The following is a 12,513-nucleotide window of genomic DNA, read 5'->3' as shown; positions in this document are numbered from 1 at the left end:
TTCAACTGCCTGCGTCATCAATCTGTTCCCAAGGACAAGCGGCAAGAGGAATCAAAACAGGAGAAAGACACAACACATCACGCAGAAAACCCTGAAGAATTATCACTGCACCCGCCTGAGGAATGTTCTGATTATGGGAGACCTATGAGACAAATGGAGGAGTCTCCACTGCCCGTCACCCCCCCCCCCCCCTGTCAACGCCTTTGAGGATACTCCGTTCACCCTTTCACCCTCGCCCACCCTCCTGGAGATCGTTGAACACACAAAGGAGATACAGAGGGTTGGCACCGATTCCTTCCTGGAGTTCAAAGACCAAACGAAGGCGATACGCAGGGCTGGCACCATGTCCTTTACCCCCGCTCCTCAACGACGCCCACCAAAATCACCGCGGAGACGCGCACCATCTCCCCCGTCCTCATCACCGCGCCTACGTCAACCACCTCCCCCCCTGGCAGCATATCCTCTACCCCCGCACCATCTCGCCCGTCTCCATCACCGTGCCTACGTCGACCATCTCCCCTCCCTTCGAGGGGGCATCTGCAGTCTCCGAAGCCTGATAAGGATGTGTGTGTACAAAACACAACAAACTCTTACTGATATGTGATGGGTCCAGGCTCAAGGGCGTATGGCACTCTCAACTCTTTCCAGGACATGTCGGGGCCCTGCCTGCCAGTAGCTTTGCCGATATCTGTGTTGATAGGTAATAGATTAAGAGCGGTGAATCATAGAAACAGGAAGCGCTCAAACGTTTGTGTGAGTGTATCTCATTTAGCAGTGATTCCATGTCAGCCACAGCTTGTTTAACAAACTTAAACTAGCTTTATTAAATGTCAGGTCTTTGGCAGGAAAAACATTTTTAATCAATGATTTTATCACTGAGCACAATCTCGATTTTATGTTTTTAACAGAAACTTGGATTGAACAAAATAACAGTGCAGCTGTTCTTATCAACACATCCTCACTCCCAGGTCGGCCTATGTTGACGTTATGTCAAGTCCTGTGTCGGCTTTTTCCAACGCAAGAGGGGGGCCCTTAGCGTCCATTTTCAGCTTTCCGGGACGTCCATATGCTTCTATGGACGCTCATGGAAGCACGGCATTCGTTTGTGTCGGCTGCCCTTAACCCTTAAAGGCCGAGCGTGCCGCCCGCGGCTTCATAGAGGTAGCGTTCTAAAATGCTTAATAACTTTGTAACCGCTAATCCTATCCATCTGATTTAAAAAGTGAGGTAAAGCGGCTATTCTAGGCTTTTTGCTGGTATCACTATGTCCTTTTCCGGGATTCAGAGGCTCCGACGTGATCGGGGCAACGTTATCACATTTTACAGCCTTGATTCGTCAAGGAGACCCACGCGGCCCCTCTGTCTGAGCCAAACAGCAAAGGTTTTAGACTAAGTCCCACCCCCCTGTGTCCGGATAGGTTTAAAATGTAAAGGTCCAGGCAAACCTCTGCCCATGCTACCATCTTCTCGACCAATCAACATAGGTTGCTGTGTATGTTTTGGCGGCTGGAGATAAACAAAGAGAAACAGAGAGACGAGAGAGTAATACTAAAGAAGAGTAATTCTGCCAGCGTAAGAGAAATAAATACAACACGAGATATCTAGATACAGTCACACACACACACAAATACACATACATACACACACACACATATCCCAAGACAAATTCAAACCAACATGTCAAAACGGCGTTACACTACGGAAGAAGCCGTAGAATGTATTTTGTCTGGCGGACCGCTTAGCGATGCAGCGGTGGATTCCTCAGATTCTGAAGCTGACAACTGGCAAGGAAGAGGAGTATGATCACGGGATTGATCCCTTCGAAGATAAAAAAGTGAGTAACTTTGCTTATTTCTTATTGTTTGTGTTGCATTTATCGGTTGTTGTTTCTGTATAACGCCGAAAATAATTAGTCCTAAGAGTTTTTATAATGGATGGCCATTTGCCGTAATTGTGTCATAAAGTGAAGTCCTGAGCTCAAGATTCACTATCAATAGAGGCTACTATTTATTTCAGTAAAAAAACGTCAAGCAATACCTTTCATTTATTGCCTCATTCCGCTTGCCCTCTTTGGTTGTTTGTTATGAGGTCTAATGTTATTATATTCATTGCATTACAATTCAGTTACTGATTCCATCAACTAGTAATGTTAGCAGAGGGATAAAGTGTGAATCAAATCAAAAGTTGAGACTGTGTTTAGAAAACAGATAGGATGACACTGGAGAAATAAAAGCAATAAAGGAAATAAAATAAATTCAGACATTTATATCTGTATATTTTCCTCCCTTTTATTTTAGTCCAGAGGATGAGAGAGGGGATGCACAAGCCCCTGTCCCCATCAGTAGGCCTCCTTCAAACCGAGAGGGAAAAGAATGTGGCCAGGAGGGTGCAGCATCCAGACAAAAGGCCAAACCAATGCCAGCCCCCCTGACAGTGAAAGGGAGAGGAAGAGGGAAAGGGAAAAAAACATCTCTGACCCCAGAAGAGCCAGGAGCTGTTTGGAACGGACCTGAGGTGCCAGATACTGCCCAACAACTACCACACTTTTGCCCGAAAAGAGCCCCTGGAGTCCAAGGTTTTGTTGGTGTGGAGTATACTCCTGCACAAATATTTAGAAATTGTTTTAACAACCAAGCTGTAAATATCATCTGCAAGAACACAAACAAAAATGCTGAAAAGGAGCAGGCTAAGGGGGAAAAGTTTGTTTGGGAAAGCCGGTAAAATTCCTCATGTATGTCGGCCTTATGGCACTTCTAAAACTGCTAAAAGTAAGTGACTACTGGAGGAAGGGATCACACCTGAGTGTTCTCTTTCCTGCTCCTGTCATGACAAGAGACAGGTTCATGGCAATCAGCAGAGCTGTACATCTGAGCGACCCAGACCATGATGAATGTGGATACATTTCCTTTGCTCTTTATATATTTTTCTAATATTTTGGTTATAGTTTGAAGATCATTTGCTCTTTGTACTTTTGCACTTTCTATATATTCCTAATACTTTGTTTATAGTTTTAATATAATTTGCACTTTGTTAATTTGCACTTTGAATTTGTTTCACTGTTTGTGTTTGTATTTCAATGTTCAAATGATAATATATATCTCTGAAACAAGTTATTTTTGTTGCAATGTCATCTGTTATGGTTTAATTGTTTACTCTCAACCTTTTTTTGACAGAAGAAACATGATCAGTCATTTAAATATGGAAATACATTTCGTTTTAATTATTCCATATGATCCTAGGCGTTTTTCACTGAAAAACGCCTAGGATAATATTGTAATAAATAGCTGTAACTTGCTCAGGGAACATAATATGCAGATGAAATTTAATTTGAAAGCCTAAAACATCTAAATGCAGCTTTGTAAATAATAAAAAAGAAAATCCCTATGTTCCTGGCGGAGTAAACAGTAAAAAAACACAACATTTGTACTGGCGTTTTTGAAAAGTGCTGGTAAATTCAGCCATTATCACACAAAGTTATGGTAAAATTTGGACTTCAAATTAGCCAGACTTGAACTAGAGGTTCTCCTGAATCAAATGAGGTAAGGCACTTGATGCTGACTGCAAGAAAAGGTTAGAACAGGTTAGGAGAAACAAATAAATACAGGAGAGTCAGGCAGGCGAAAATTCCGTCTAGGTCTTTAAGGGTTAAAGGCAATGTGAGCGTCCATTCTCATTGGATAACGGAGAATTGTACACCCGGAAGTAAGTATTCCCCTTACTGTCGATTGATTTTACAGTGATATCTGCACTACTCATCGACTAAAAAACACCAGATTATCCTTGTTAATTACACAACATTGATTGGTTTAAATTGTGTGCAATGCTTTTGTATTTTTCCCCTTCGATTCGGAGAAACAAATATTTTTTCGGAGTAAAGGATGGCAGAAGACACTACACTACCCAGAATCCCCAGCTATCGTTTGGACTACACCATGTGCTCTGTTTGACGTCACGTGATCTTCAAATTTCTCCCTGCAGAAAAAAAAAACATGGCCGAACTTCGTTTTATTCTCGGTGTAAAATGCCTATTTTAAAGTTAGTTTGGCCATTAAAATGCGTTTTGATGTCATTTGATGCGAGAAATATGAGTTGTTATTTCAGATTATGTGTGCAGTGGATGTACATGATCTTTAGTTTGCTAGTTATTATGAAGATTACTTCAGGAAATCGCGACGTTTTCATTGTTACCAAGGTGGTTGCTAGGGACGCTGCTATCGATATTAATTCTGTTGTGTTGTGTAACTGTTTAATGGTGTTATCTTTATTGCTACCCCCTTCCCCGTCAATGTATAGTGTTGGTCCACAGCGCAAACGTATTAGTTTAACAAACTCCGCATCTAAAGATACGTTATTTTCCCCTGTGCAATTCCAGTCTCACATCTCACAGCACATCGTCATTAACAAATACCGGAAACAGACCGAAAACATAAAAAAAAAAAAAAATAATACTTTATTCCGAGTGTGCTTGCTTTTCTCTTTGAAAGTCATCACATAACGGCATTGTAATACACGGTTCGGCTGCATTACATATTACATATCTGCCGTAGTTCTGTATTTATAGAGCCCTGATGAGAAGACTTCTAGACAAACATGAGGAACTGAAAACGTGATGTGGATCATAAATATATCAGCCATTAAACAACATCTTACATTTCTTTTCACACAATACGTCTCGTTGCAGTATCAACACTAATTCGGCTGCCTTTTATATTTGATCCAATTGGTAGATATGCTGTATTTACACCATAAAGGTGCACAGCTGATATAAATGGACACCTAGTGGTTAAAGCATGTTATTGAATTTCATTATTTTTATTATTAGATATTAATAGGATCCCTATAAAGTATATTCATTACTCGTTATTCTCTACTAATAGTTAATTAAAGACTGTATATAATGACTATTTTGCACATCCCTTTCAAGATTTCAAGATTTTCTAAGGTTTATTGACATATCATATAGACCTACACAACTATGGTGTAGTTCTGCATTGAATGAAAAACTTGGGTCGCAGGTTCCTCAATAGTGCATTACAAGACATCTATCAATATTTGTGCGTACCTCCAGCAATGTTAACTATGTTGAAGCACTTATTTTAACTGATATTATACATAATGTATTATACTCTTATAAGATGTATGTAGATATTTGATCTCCGGCCTTGTCAGGTATTGAACAATCAATAAATAAAGAACACAGAATTGTTGAATATAAAACACAGAATTTGTGTGATTATACTAAATGATTTACAAATGAACACCACTGCATATTTAACTGTTACACATGCTGATGTAACGCAAATGTTCCAACTTGGGATCAATAAAGTATATCTTATCTTAAGCTGATCGATGGCTACTGCCATATTTGCAAAATGTGCCTCTGAACCTTGACAAGTGCATATTTCAGGCTTATCAATTAATGCAATGTAATGTTATCAATTAACAACAGGGGTCACAAACATAAGACCAGCTGTTAAATAAAGCTCTTCTGACCTTAGCTGGCATGTGTGTATATATATTAATGCTGCCCATTATGGGCACAAGCAATTTTCACCCATTTATTAATTATATGTTTTAAATGTGAGTGTTTCCTATCCCCTAAACCTCCAGGGATGTACACAGTTTAATACTGGCAACTTCTTATTATGGGAAATACGAAAACGTCTTTTAAAACTACAACTCCCAGTAGAGACGTGCCATAGATAGAGAACATGTTGCGAAACAGAATAGCCAGCATGTGTAGTTCTGGGGATGGGGTGGGGGAGGGGGGGGGGACGCGGTGGTCCCGTTCAAATCCAGTTTTGGACATTCTGCCGTTCGAGGCTCTGCGTAACCCTCGGAGCACACTCTCCAATCACAGAGCTTGAGGACTATCACGGGGTTTGTCAAACAGAGCACATGGTGTAGTCCAAACGATAGCTGGGGATTCTGGGTAGTGTAGTGTCTTCTGCCATCCTTTACTCCGAAAAAATATTTGTTTCTCCGAATCGAAGGGGAAAAATACAAAAGCATTGCACACAATTTAAACCAATCAATGTTGTGTAATTAACAAGGATAATCTGGTGTTTTTTAGTCGATGAGTAGTGCAGATATCACTGTAAAATCAATCGACAGTAAGGGGAATACTTACTTCCGGGTGTACAATTCTCCGTTATCCAATGAGAATGGACGCTCACATTGCCTTTAAGGGCAGCCGACACAAACGAATGCCGTGCTTCCATGAGAAGCATATGGACATCCCGGAAAGCTAAAAATGGACGCTAAGGGCCCCCCCCTTGCGTTGAAAATGGACGCTAAGGCCCCCCACCTTGCGTTGGAAAAAGCCGACACAGGACTTGACATAACGTCAACATAGGCCGACCTGGGAGTGAGGATGTGTTGTTCTTATCGAATCAACCCCTCCCAACTTTAGTTTTATGAGTCAGGAAAGAATGCATAAGAAAGGGTTGCTATTCTGTTCAATGATTCCCTTCAATGCAGGAAGACATCTTATGGGAACTTTGCTTCTTTTGAATATGTGGCCCTTCAGCTGAAATGCTCCTCTCGAGCTCTGTTCCTAAATATCTATAGACCACCCAAATACTGTGCAAGCTTTTTTGATGACTTTACTGAACTGCTGTCTATAGTGTGTATTGACTTTGACCGTCTAGTCATTGTTGGTGATTTTAACATCCATGTTGACAACCCCCAGGACAGAGGGGCTAAAGAACTATTTTGTGTTCTTGATAGCTATGGACTGACTCAGCATGTGACGGAGTCCACGCACAATAAGGGGCACACTCTGGACTTAATTATCTCAAAGGGTCTGAATATCTCTAAGGTTGTGGTGACTGATGTTGCACTCTCTGACCATTCCTGTGTTTTCTTTGAGAGCTCTATTTCTGTTCACAAAAATGTTCAAAAAGAGGTAACCACAAAGCGATATTTAACTGAAAATACTAGGGAAATGTTTACTCAGAATTTCTCTTCCACACTTGCCCCTGCCAACATCTCAGTAAATGAGCTAGTAGATCATTTTAATTAAAAAATTCAAAATGTTATAGATGCCATTGCTCCAACTAAGGTAAAGGAAGTGACTGGCAAGAAAATATCTCCATGGAGAAAGGCCAAAAAGAGAATGTCGAAAAGCTGAACGCAGGTGGCAAAAAACAAATCTCCAGGTTCACTTTGAAATCTATAAAGAGAGACTTGGCCTTTATAATTTGGAATTGAAAAACGCACGACAATCGTTCTTCTCTGACATCATTACCAAAAACAAAAACAACGCACGTGCCTTGTTTGCTACCGTCGACAGACTAACTAACCCCCCAGTGTCAGTAGCCTCTGAATTTCTATCCACCAGGGCGTGCAATGATTTTGCCTCCTTTTTCACTGACAAAATTCAGAAAATCAGACAAGCAGTCAGTGCCTCTGCATCAGGAACAGCAAATGTGTTGTCCCTATCTCCACTTAACATCAATTCAGACATCATGACACAATTCCATCAGATTAATGATAAAAACCTAGAGGACATTATTCAACTTCTGAAATCCTCCTCTTGCTGCCTTGATATTATTCCAACAGGATTTTTCAAAGATGTTTTGCCTTGTATGGCCTCAGATCTACTTCATATAGTAAACAAATCTCTTCACTCTGGTATTTTTCCACAGGCCCTGAAAACTGCAGTCATTAAACCGCTCTTAAAAAAGAATAATCTAGATGCTTCAGTAATGAACAATTACAGGCCCATATCAAACCTGCCATTTCTAGGTAAAATCATTGAAAAAGTTGTTTTTCAACAGTTGAGTAATTTCTAATTAAGTAATTAAATTGCATTTAAATAACTGTTTTGATGTGTTCCAGTCAGGCTTTCGTCCAAACCACAGCACTGAGACTGCTCTTGTAAAGGTCTTTAATGACATCCACTTAAACACAGACAGTGGCAGAACTTCAGTGTTAGTATTATTAGTAGGGCCGGGACTTTAACGCGTTAATTAAGATTAATTAATTACACAAAAATTAACGCGTTCAAAAATTAACGCATTTTAATCGCACTTATTTTTGCACCGCGGAACGTTTCTCACTGGATGAGTTTCAGGCGTACCGATTATACTGGAGCACCAACTCATGTTCATGACTTCAGACAACAAAAAACCACAGTGAACAACAGTGGGATATGTTGTTTTAAAAAACGGACGGATGGAAGCGTCGATAAGAGCACGGTTGTGTGCAAATTATGCAAAAAGGAATTTGCATATCACCGCAGCACATCAAGCCTCAAGTATCACCTCAATGCAAAACATATAGCAGCTAGCGTGGAAGCTAGCGTGGACGTTAGCCTCTTTTATCGCGTTCACACCAAAAAGAGCCGGTACTAAAATTAGTTCATGAGAACCTTTTTACCCCCACGAAAGTCCCTGCTAGAGAGCAGAGAGCTGCTAGAGAGCAGGGACTTTCGTACGGCTCTCTTGTGAGAAAATAGCTATATTTCTGATTGGCTGGGCGGATTGCAAACCACGCCCCATAAAACTCCCAAAAAGTTTTGTGAATTTTATTATCCTCGCATTAGCATTATTAGCATTAGCCCAGCGCAGAAACACAGAGAGACTAATTTATGGCAACACAAAATAAAACATGGGAGCGGTGGAGATGAGGAGGTGTCGGCGTTCTGGCGATTTACTCGGAAGGCTGCTGGGACTCCCAGCAGCTTCTACTGAAGCCAGTCCCCAACTCCGGGGACTTTGGGCGGCAGTATACGCCGTGAAGTGGTTTGCGGCCTGCCAGTAAACCCAAAGCAGAAGAAGAAGAAGTGACGTCAGCGGCTTCATTTGCCTAATCCACCCCCAGGTTCAAAGAGTTCTCATGAACTAAGTTCTCATGAACCTTTGTGGGAAAAGTACTGCGGTGGGAATGCGCCTAATGGTATACTAAAATCCATGTGAAAAAAATTGCTTCTCACTGTTCTCAGGTCAAATATTTATATGTGATTAAAAATGCGATTAATTTCGATTAATTAATTACAAAGCCTCTAATTAATTAGATTAATTTTTTTAATCGAGTCCCGGCCCTAATTATTAGATCTCAGTGCTGCGTTTGACACTGTTGACCACAGCATATTACTAGACGGACTGGAAAACTGGGTGGGACTTTCGGAAACAGTTCTGAATTGGTTTGAATCCTACTTAAAGGACAGAAACAACTTTGTTTCTATAGGTAAATACACATCTGAGTTGACAAATATGACATGTGGGGTTCCTCAAGGCTCCATCTTGGGGCCTCTTCTCTTTAACATCTACATGCTACCACTGGCTCAGATAATGAAAAACAACAAAATAAGTTACCATAGCTATGCAGATGACACACACATTTACGTAACAATTTCACCAGGAGACTATGCTCCAATTCAAACACTGAGTAAGTGCATTGAACAAATCAATGACTGGATGTGTCAGAACTTTCTCCAATTAAACAAAGATAAAACTGAGGTAATGGTTTTTGGAGCCAAGTCAGAACGTATAAAAGTTAGCGCTGAGCTTCAGTGTGCAATGTTCAAAACAACAGATAAAGCCAGAAATCTAGGTGTAGTCATGGACTCTGACCTGAGTTTCAACAGTCACATTAAAACTGTTACTAAATCAGCCTACTATCGCCTAAAGAATATATCTAGGATTAAAAGACTAATGTCACAGCAGGATTTGGAAAAACTTGTCCATGCTTTTATCTTCAGTAGACTCGACTACTGCAATGGTGTCTTCACAGGTCTCACTAAAAAATCTATTAGAAAGCTGCAGCTAATTCAGAACGCCGCTGCTCGAGTCCTCACTAACACTAAGAAAGTGGATCACATCACTCCTGTTCTGAAGTCTTTACACTGGCTTCCTGTGTGTCAAAGAATAGATTTCAAAATACTGCTGCTGGTTTATAAAGCACTGAATGGTTTAGGCCCAAAATACATTTCTGACCTCCTGCTAAATTATGAACCATCCAGATCTCTCAGGTCTTCAGGGACTGGTCAGCTTTCTGTCCCCAGAGTCAGAACTAAACATGGTAAAGCAGCGTTCAGTTATTATGCTCCAAATATCTGGAACAAACTCCCAGAAACCTGCAGGTCCGCTACAACTCTGACTACTTTTAAATCCAGGCTGAAGACTTTTCTTTTTGTCGCTGCTTTTAATTGAACTATTCATATCTTAGACTGCAGTGTAACTTTTATCCATGTACTTTTTTCTTTTAATGTTTAATTGACTGCACTGTAACTTTTATCCATGTATTTTTTCTTTTAATGTTTATTTTATTAGCTTTTCTTTTTAATGACTGATTTTAAATGCCATTTTCTTAATCTCTTTCATTTTTTGTAAAGCACTTTGAATTGCCTTGTGTTGAAAAGTGCTATATAAATAAACTTGCCTTGCCTTGCCTTGCCTTGCCTTGCCTTGCCTTGCCTTGCCTTGCCTTGCCTTGCCTTGCCTTGCCTTGCCTTGCCTTGCCTTGCCTTGCCTTGCCTTGCCTTGCCTTGCCTTGCCTTGCCTTGCCTTGCCTTGCCTTGGACAGAGAGTGAATACACACAATATACACAGATGCTGTATGAGAAACCAATGTGATTTTGGAACATTGAACAAAGTAAATCTATTCTAGTAGACCTCAACAATGGAATTATGATTAGTAGAAATTGCCATGTCATGGCACCTTTAAGTTCAAATAAAAAAAGACCTGCAGAATGCAGGCAAAGAACAGCTGTACTGCTGGGCTAATTTCAAATTCAGTGTGGATCTGGCAGCTGACAGTGGAAAAAAGGTATTTGTAATGCCTTTATCTGGAGATCACAACTTGATTTTTTTGTTTCTATAACTGGTCAATTTATGTTAGTTTGCGGGAAAACAAAAGACTGATTTCTCAAGATAAGTAGTGTGAATAGTCAGTAGCTACACAGCACCACAGGTCAGCTCTGCTGAATCTTTCTGTGAAAACTGTAGACTATAAAAAGTGTCAAAAATGTAAGCTCTATGTTAAAAAACTGTTAACTGACAAATGAAAAGGACTGATCTGAATGTTATCTTTAGCAGAAAGTCATTGCATTTACCGATTCTGTATAGTGTATTAGAATGATTTACAGTCAGATCAAGGACAATCATTACTGATCAATTAAAAAGATATTTCAGGGGCTATACTGTAGTATCATCCAATATCATACTATCATCCAATATAATGCTATTGCACTTGACTCCAGTATTAAGAGGAAGCAAAATAAATGTTAACTAGGTCGATTTGTAAAGTTTTCTTTCTCTCTGTTCCATCGGGTTTCCATGTCTAGCATAATGGACTAGGCTACAACGACATTTGGTTGTGCAACCGTATGTTGCGTAATGAGAATCCTTGTTTTATATCTATACTATTTTAACTTCTAGCTCCTTTTAAATCCATGCCTTGTTTTAAGCATTAAAAACATCATGCTCAGATGTGCGTAAAGTTATGATATGGTTTCATACCGAGTCAACAGTTCTGGTCGATGGCTCTGACGGAGCACATGGAGCCTGGGTGAGCCTGCAGGGTGAGCGTGGTCTTCTCTGCTGGAAGCTCCTGGAGAGAGGAGAACCTCAGAGACACCTGCAGAGAAGACACCAAGGTGGGGAAGCATTAGTTTGACAGCCCAAAAGAAGTAAAGACCTACTGTACAGTATGGTAAAGACTTAAAACCATGAAGTTGAATACCTTGTTATTGAGGCAGAGACTGATTGGGAAGTCCATGCTATCGGCCACAAGCTCCCCTTTGGGCATCACAGTATAAACGACCACCTGGGCAAAAGGTGCCAGGTTTGTAACCTGACGTAGTGGCACAGACAACTCTCCTTTGTTGACTGAACCATGACACACAGAGAGAAAAGGAAATTACATATGAAATTATCACAATAAGTAAACACAAATAATGTACTCTTCTCATTCAACTAACATAATATAATAACCTGCGAAAGTAGCCTGATGCTAATGTAGGTACCAATAGGCACATACATATTTCTTTTTATAAATGCCCAGCAGGTGGAGACTCCACTGGTTGCAAAAACTCTAAATGCATAGAAGTCTATGAAAAAAAAGTCTCTGATATAATCATTTGGTAAATATATTCTTTATGAGTTTATGGTTTCATTGAGTAGTTTTAATTATCTTTAATACATCATGATGTTAATTTTGTACATTATGATTTATGATCCCATTTAGAGTCAAATAGACAATGAAGTAGGTTGTGCATTTGGGCGTGGCTACCTTGTGATCTGCTGACAATAATAGAAATACAATCATGACCAGACTAATCAATTTTGATGCCCATCTTAGTTTAAGTAGCAGTTGTTATTACCAATTTCCGGTTGAACAGCAACTGGGAGACTGCCATGCTGAACAATTCCACCCCTGGACATTACCTACGAAGAAACATGACGCAGGCAGATCAATTAAATAATTACATTAGATATAGTTTTGCAATGCATCCTACAGTCTTTCAAGTTCAGTCAGATATTAGATTAGAAAAACAAAAGACTGTCC

At 40.1% G+C, this 12,513-nt stretch overlaps 1 long non-coding RNA gene and 1 pseudogene across 1 annotated transcript; one reads left to right on the top strand and one right to left on the bottom strand.

Annotated features, from left to right (window-relative positions):
* The window catches only part of LOC117542818, a 48,715-nt pseudogene that overhangs the window by 34,284 nt on the left and 1,918 nt on the right, over nucleotides 1-12,513 (bottom strand).
* LOC117542802 lies at nucleotides 1,518-2,707 on the top strand. Its single transcript, XR_004568491.1, has 2 exons — nucleotides 1,518-1,834; nucleotides 2,298-2,707. It is a non-coding gene; the product is annotated as an uncharacterized LOC117542802 (long non-coding RNA).

The sequence above is a fragment of the Gymnodraco acuticeps genome, unplaced genomic scaffold, assembly GCF_902827175.1.
Source record: "Gymnodraco acuticeps unplaced genomic scaffold, fGymAcu1.1, whole genome shotgun sequence".
Lineage (NCBI taxonomy): Eukaryota > Metazoa > Chordata > Actinopteri > Perciformes > Bathydraconidae > Gymnodraco > Gymnodraco acuticeps.
The sequence above is the reverse complement of the archived record's forward strand: the minus strand, read 5'-3'. Positions and strand labels throughout refer to the sequence as shown.